Consider the following 6,000-nt stretch of genomic DNA (forward strand, 5'->3'; position numbering starts at 1 on the left):
GAACGGCGAAAGATATTTTCTTTCTACTGATGGGTGTACGGATCTAACAGGTATAAGAAAACGGTCGGGAAAATGCCAAAGGTGGAACTTTACCGATTTTTCTGGAACTCGTACCAGGCAGATTGCAGTCGTCCAGCGAGCAAGGTAAACAAACGCGTTTTTGCGCGCTTTCTTCTACTTGCTCTCCAAGATGTTATTTGGACATACTCGTGTGTCTGGTTTTCTCTTGTTATTGTTAATGAACGTGTAACTTGTCGAAGCTCGAGACCCTCTATGTAAGCGCACCGAGCAAAAAGGTGGAGAGCTCAGCTTGCTCCACCTGCCTTTGCTTACGGCCTGATCCTGACACCGCTGGCTCGCTTTCGAACTGCTCTTTGCCACTTGACCTGCAATTATTCGGTGTCGCGCAATGTGCGTCGGTGGAATTTCGACGCAGAAATGCAAGTGTCAGTTAGCGAAGCAGGCATGTCGAAGCTATCGAGCGTGCGCCAGCAAAACGACGTGATATATCAAGACGACGCCATACGGAGTTGCGGGCATGCCGCTCACTAACGGGAACGCGGACGCGCCAAGCTGGCGATATAGAAAGAAAACCTAGCTTTCTTAAATGCGAGCAGTACAACACAGGCGCCAGGATAAATGCGTAGCACAAGTGAACTGCGGTTTCACTTCTAAGCGCACGTCGTATTCCGCGTTCTTCATTCGTGCCGCGCACCTTCTTCCAAAGATTTCCGACCGACCGACGACACTGCCGATTTCTTCTCTGTACGATATACATATGATCGCCGGCATACAAGTCAGCATCGCGAACCAAACGGATTCGTTTGAAGTACTCTTCAACGTTGCTTTATCCTTCCGCCAAGCCGCGAAACAGCGAGCGGGGCTTCGTTTCGCCATGTCATTTATCACACGGCGACAGCCGCAGCGCACGGCTTCGGGCAACGCGAGGGAGCACATGGAATATGCTCGACCCGGCCGCAGTGGCGCTTCAGCATGGATGGATGGATGGATGGATGGATGGATGGATGGATGGATGGATGGATGGATGTTATGAGCATCCCCTTTGGAACGGGGCGATGGATTGCGCCACCAAGTTCTTGCTATTATACTGCCAAATGTCCTACCTAGGTTAAAGAAGGAAGAAAAACCAATATGAACTCCCATAACCAGATTTTCTGATCCCCTGTTGCGAACTTTGCTTTTCTACGTCCCCGTTTTTTTGTCGTTTCCCTGCTTTTCTTCCACCAATCCTGCAATCGCCTCTTACTCTCTGCATGCAGGAGCACTGCAGCGTCGCCATACGAGTGCACGAGGCCCGTAGCGATGTAAAGAGGTCAGGGGCATGCAGACCTATGGGCCGGTATGGTGTGAGAAATGTGTGGTCAATACAATTATTGAGTTAATTTGGTTGACTGAATGATTGATTGACTTATAGCTTCACTGTAATTGGTTCGATTTATTTATTTATTTATTTATTTATTTATTTATTTATTTATTTATTTATTTATTTATTTATCGTGCACCGCTCACAACCGGCCCGTCCTAGTGATAGCGCAGAGGTGGAGCGCCACTCGGACCGTTAACGTAGCGCGAGAAGAGGGGTGAAAACTTGAATCGATTCGTCTCACTGTCCCGGCCATGAAGTCGTGAGATCTTTATTTATTTATTTATGTGCATTCTGTAAGCCCAATAAGGACCCAAGTTTGAGGGGGAGAAGTTGCATACAAAAATGAAAACAAAAGGTGGATAACTGTAGCACCTGTCGTACGATAGGTTTGAGCAGGGAAACAACTCAGGGAGAAGGAATAAGACAAATCCAGGGAAGGAAAATTTTGAAATCGAGAAAGAATACGGCAAACGCGCAACAAATATATATGCTATATATAGTTATAGCTAAGTTGTTCCAATATGTTACTGTACGCGAAAAAAAAGAATGCTTGAACAGGTTCGTTCTTGTGAGATACGGCGTTAGACGCTTTTAAAGCTAGTCTAGTAGAAATAATTGTGTGCGGCGTTCAATATCGATAAGACAGGCAGAGACCACTATAAACTAAGGTCCGTCTTTGCTTTCAACTTCAACTTTCCCAGTATTAATAAATGCTATACATCTCATCACACCTTATCACGTATCTCATCGGAGTAAACTGGTTTAGCATCGCTTTTTCGCATCCGTTTCGACCTCATCAGTCAGTCAACGTTGGAATGCACCGAACTGATCAGCTGAGGCGACGTCTGCGGCTTCGCCAATACTGCACGGTTCAAAGTGAGACAGCTCGCCAATTTCACGCTCTACGTGCCGCCTATATGTTTCCTAAAGCTCGTCCGAGTATGCGTGCAGTACGAGATGTACGCTTACTTTCTCTTGTTGCGCGTCGAAGTCCGCCTTCTCCTCCTTTTAAATCCCTCTCATTAGCTGCGACACTTTCGTCTCTAATTGGAGCTTTGTCGGCTCTAGCATCTGTCTTTCCTCGACAAAGTCACACCCTTCCCCCCTTCTCGTTTTGAACTGCGGTGTGCCTCACTACTCACTAAATGAACAAGACAAATAAAGGAAGAAAGACATAAAGAAATGTAGAAGGATAACCCAAGTCGCATAAATCCACCCTTCGAAACAGGTGTACAGAAGTCCACTGTACTTTGCTGCGCAAGCCCGGACTAGGATCGAGATCTAAACTTCTGCTTTTTCTCGTTAATCGCCAAAACCAGGTTCTACGCTTTCCCCTGCTCCTCTTTCACGTTTCCTTTTTCTTTCCTTGTCTTTCTACACCTGCAGACTTCCACTTTCGTTTTTTTTAAGCCACCGGTAGCCCTAACTGTGGCGGATAGGGCGCAACTGCATGCTCTACAAACAAGAACACAAGCTGTGTCGATGGGCTCCCGCTTAATCGCTTGAAATTGGAACCAGCCGTGATCCCCTGTAGCGCGCGCAGGCTAACACGGGCGCGGACTCAGCCGGAAGTGTGACTTCGGTTTCTTTCATTTTCTTCATTTTATCTCGGAATGACAGACAGGGCTTCTTTCGCTTAATTACATGTGACAGTCCTGAGCGTTCCGTCGTGCTCTGCCTTATCGTATTACAAATTTACTTTTCTTGGCCTGTTTTCTTCATTGGCAGTGCGCTCTATAGCAATGCACTAAAATAGCTTTTAGGGCGGTCGCTATTACCGACACTAGCCCAAAATCGTGGCACGTAGCTGTCGAACGTGAAATACGAGAGGAAGATGGTGCATTTAGATGTTCGCGCATATGTGGGCAACATTGTTTTTTGTAGCGTTAAACGAAACAGAAGATCGAGCAGTCCATAGAAAATTCTTCGGAAAATAATATGGAACGCGCACGAACATTCATTTGAAGGCATAGGCATGCTAAGCGTGTAACATATAGGTGCCGGAAGGGGTATAGAGTTAGCCATGCGGCAACCCGCTTCCACCACTTGTAGCAATGAACGCTTGCAGTCTAATATGCGTCTGGTGCGATGAAGCCCCCTTTTGACTGTTGCGTCTCTGCGCGCGTATTGTGTCAGTTGTGTGTGATTCTCATCGAAGACAGACGCCGCAAGGCAGCTTCAACACCTGGCACGCAGTCTCTCACTGACCGAGTGGAACTCGCCAAACTTAAGACTTACACGACTGCATCGATTAAGCCACTCACTGCAACTCCGATCTCCACTCGGACTTCCTCGATGGGAAGCTACGCTTCTCTGTCGCTTTGGTTAGGAGTTGCCTTCAAAAAGGCATACTCTACATTAATTGGAGTGATCGAAAGTGCAGCGTACGAGGTCTGCGGCACCGAAGAAAATATTGGCCACCTGCTGTGCCACAGTCCACGATACGCCCCAGAAAGACAAGAACTTGCCAAAGCTCTCCAAAAACTGGACAATCGGCCGCTTTCCGTGCAGGTGCTGCTGGAACAGCGCCCCCATCCCTCGTCGGCCCATAAAGTGGTGAAAGCGCTTTTGTGCTTCTTGAGGTCGACGGGCTTGCGTGAACGTCTGTGGCTATTAATGCAACTTATATTAGACCACACACGTCAGGCGAACTCACCGCTAATTTCCTTCTTTCCTCCCCTCCTCTCTCTCCCTGACATCTTTGTTTTCCCCTTTTACATTCCACCAGTGTAAGGTAGCCAACCGGACGTTATTCTGGTTAAGAGGAAGCTTTAGCTCGGGCGCTCCTGTCTAAATACATGTAAAGGAAGAATTCGTTTTTCTCCGCAACAACTACACCAAATTTGACGAGGTTTGTTGCATTTAAAAGAAAAACTTAAAATCTAGTGACGGTTTGTTTCCAATTTTCGAGTTAGGTCGTCAGTTTTTTATTAAAATTGGCAAAAATCGAAAATTTTCAAGAAACGAAACTATCAAGTTTACAACTCTGTCACTCAACAACGAAAAACGATGATACAATTCTGTGAATTGTATCTAATAGTACATATAAAGCGGATAAAATTGATGTGTTACACTGTAATATAAAAAAAATTTAGTAATATGGAAATACAACTTTTGCAGAACCCTTGTAACCAACGTAACAAATTCACGTAAGATGTAAAATGACATATGGAATTTGTCCGCTTTGAATGGTCTAATGGATGCTGTTTACAGAACCGTGATATCAGTTCTTTATGCAGAGCTATGAATTTGTAAACTTCGTGCTTCTATTTGTTTCAAACGGTCAAATATTTGAAAACTTTTTAAAGAAAAGTCAAGCCCTAAATCGAAATTCCGCTTCCAACACTCACTAGAATTTAACTTGCTCTTTCAAATGCAACAAATTTCATTAAAATGGCCCAGGGGTTATCTCAGAAAAGCGTTTTTGCGTTTTACATGTATTTGAATAGGCCGCGTCGGAGTTGGGCCCGAGCTAAAGCTTCCTCTTAACCTCCCTGCCTTCTGCTTTTCTCTTTACTCCTCCTCATCTGTGCGCCTTCTCACCTCGCACCGCTCTGTGGCCTCATGTGTACCTGTTCGGAGCTGGAAGTACGTGGGTGAAATATCGGGACTGACTATAATGCGTGGTGAAACTTGTACTAGGCTATTCTCTCGACATCTCTCTGGTTCTCACGCGCATTTGGGCAGCGAAATGCGCGCGGAAGAGCGTAGAAGAGCACGTAGATGTTCAGAGATCAAAGGTTGTACATTTTCATTGTACAGTCGGCGTCACCCTTGTGTAGAGCGCGGGAAAGGCGGCCTCCGCGGCGCTCCCGAGGCAGCCAGCGATGTCTAACGCTAGTTGCTGGGCCTGACATCCAACGGTAGCTGCTGGGCTCGTTTAGGCCCAGCGACTACCGTTAGACGTCGCTGGCTCACTCTTGAGTGCCCCGGAGGTCCGCCGTTCCCGCGCTCTACACAAGGATGACGCCGGCTGCACAAACTCATCGCCCTGTAAGACGAATGAAACGAGTTAGGTGGGCTTTTTCTCACAAAGCCTCTCAATGCGGGAAAGCCAACTTTGCAAACGAAAGCACCTTTAGCGGACTATCTACAGTGCAGTCCGCTGTTAAACTGAATGCCTAATTTGTATTCGAACCAACTTAACATCCAAAGGAACAATCACTTGATGTGGAGCATTTGGTGGAACTGCGACGTCCGAATATTACTGTCTAGAGATGTAACAGAGATGTAATCAGTCCCGAAATAGTAATTTGACGTTCTCTTTAATGGTCCTTTCAACAAGCCCGATGGAAAATTTTGGTCACACAGTGTAGGTTGTAAAGCGTCGTCTGTGGAGCGTCTTACTGGGAGAATTTTAAAATTTGGTTCGTTATTAGAAGAAATAGGGGAATTTGATATGTCTCGTCGTTATGGTGCCTGTGTGCCAGCTTGGTTGCCAAATAGACACTTTCGCACCTTGCTTCGATTAGTATCCACAATTGACACTCATTTCTTGCATTCATCCATTCCGGAGCCGAAGGACCACGTCACGTACGCGTGAAGAGCCCCGCCTCCCTTATCTTTTCCTCCCCTCTTTCTCCCTCTCTTTCCTCTCTTTCCTTTTCGCTGCC

This window comes from Dermacentor andersoni, chromosome 11 (genome assembly GCF_023375885.2).
Source record: "Dermacentor andersoni chromosome 11, qqDerAnde1_hic_scaffold, whole genome shotgun sequence".
NCBI lineage: Eukaryota > Metazoa > Arthropoda > Arachnida > Ixodida > Ixodidae > Dermacentor > Dermacentor andersoni.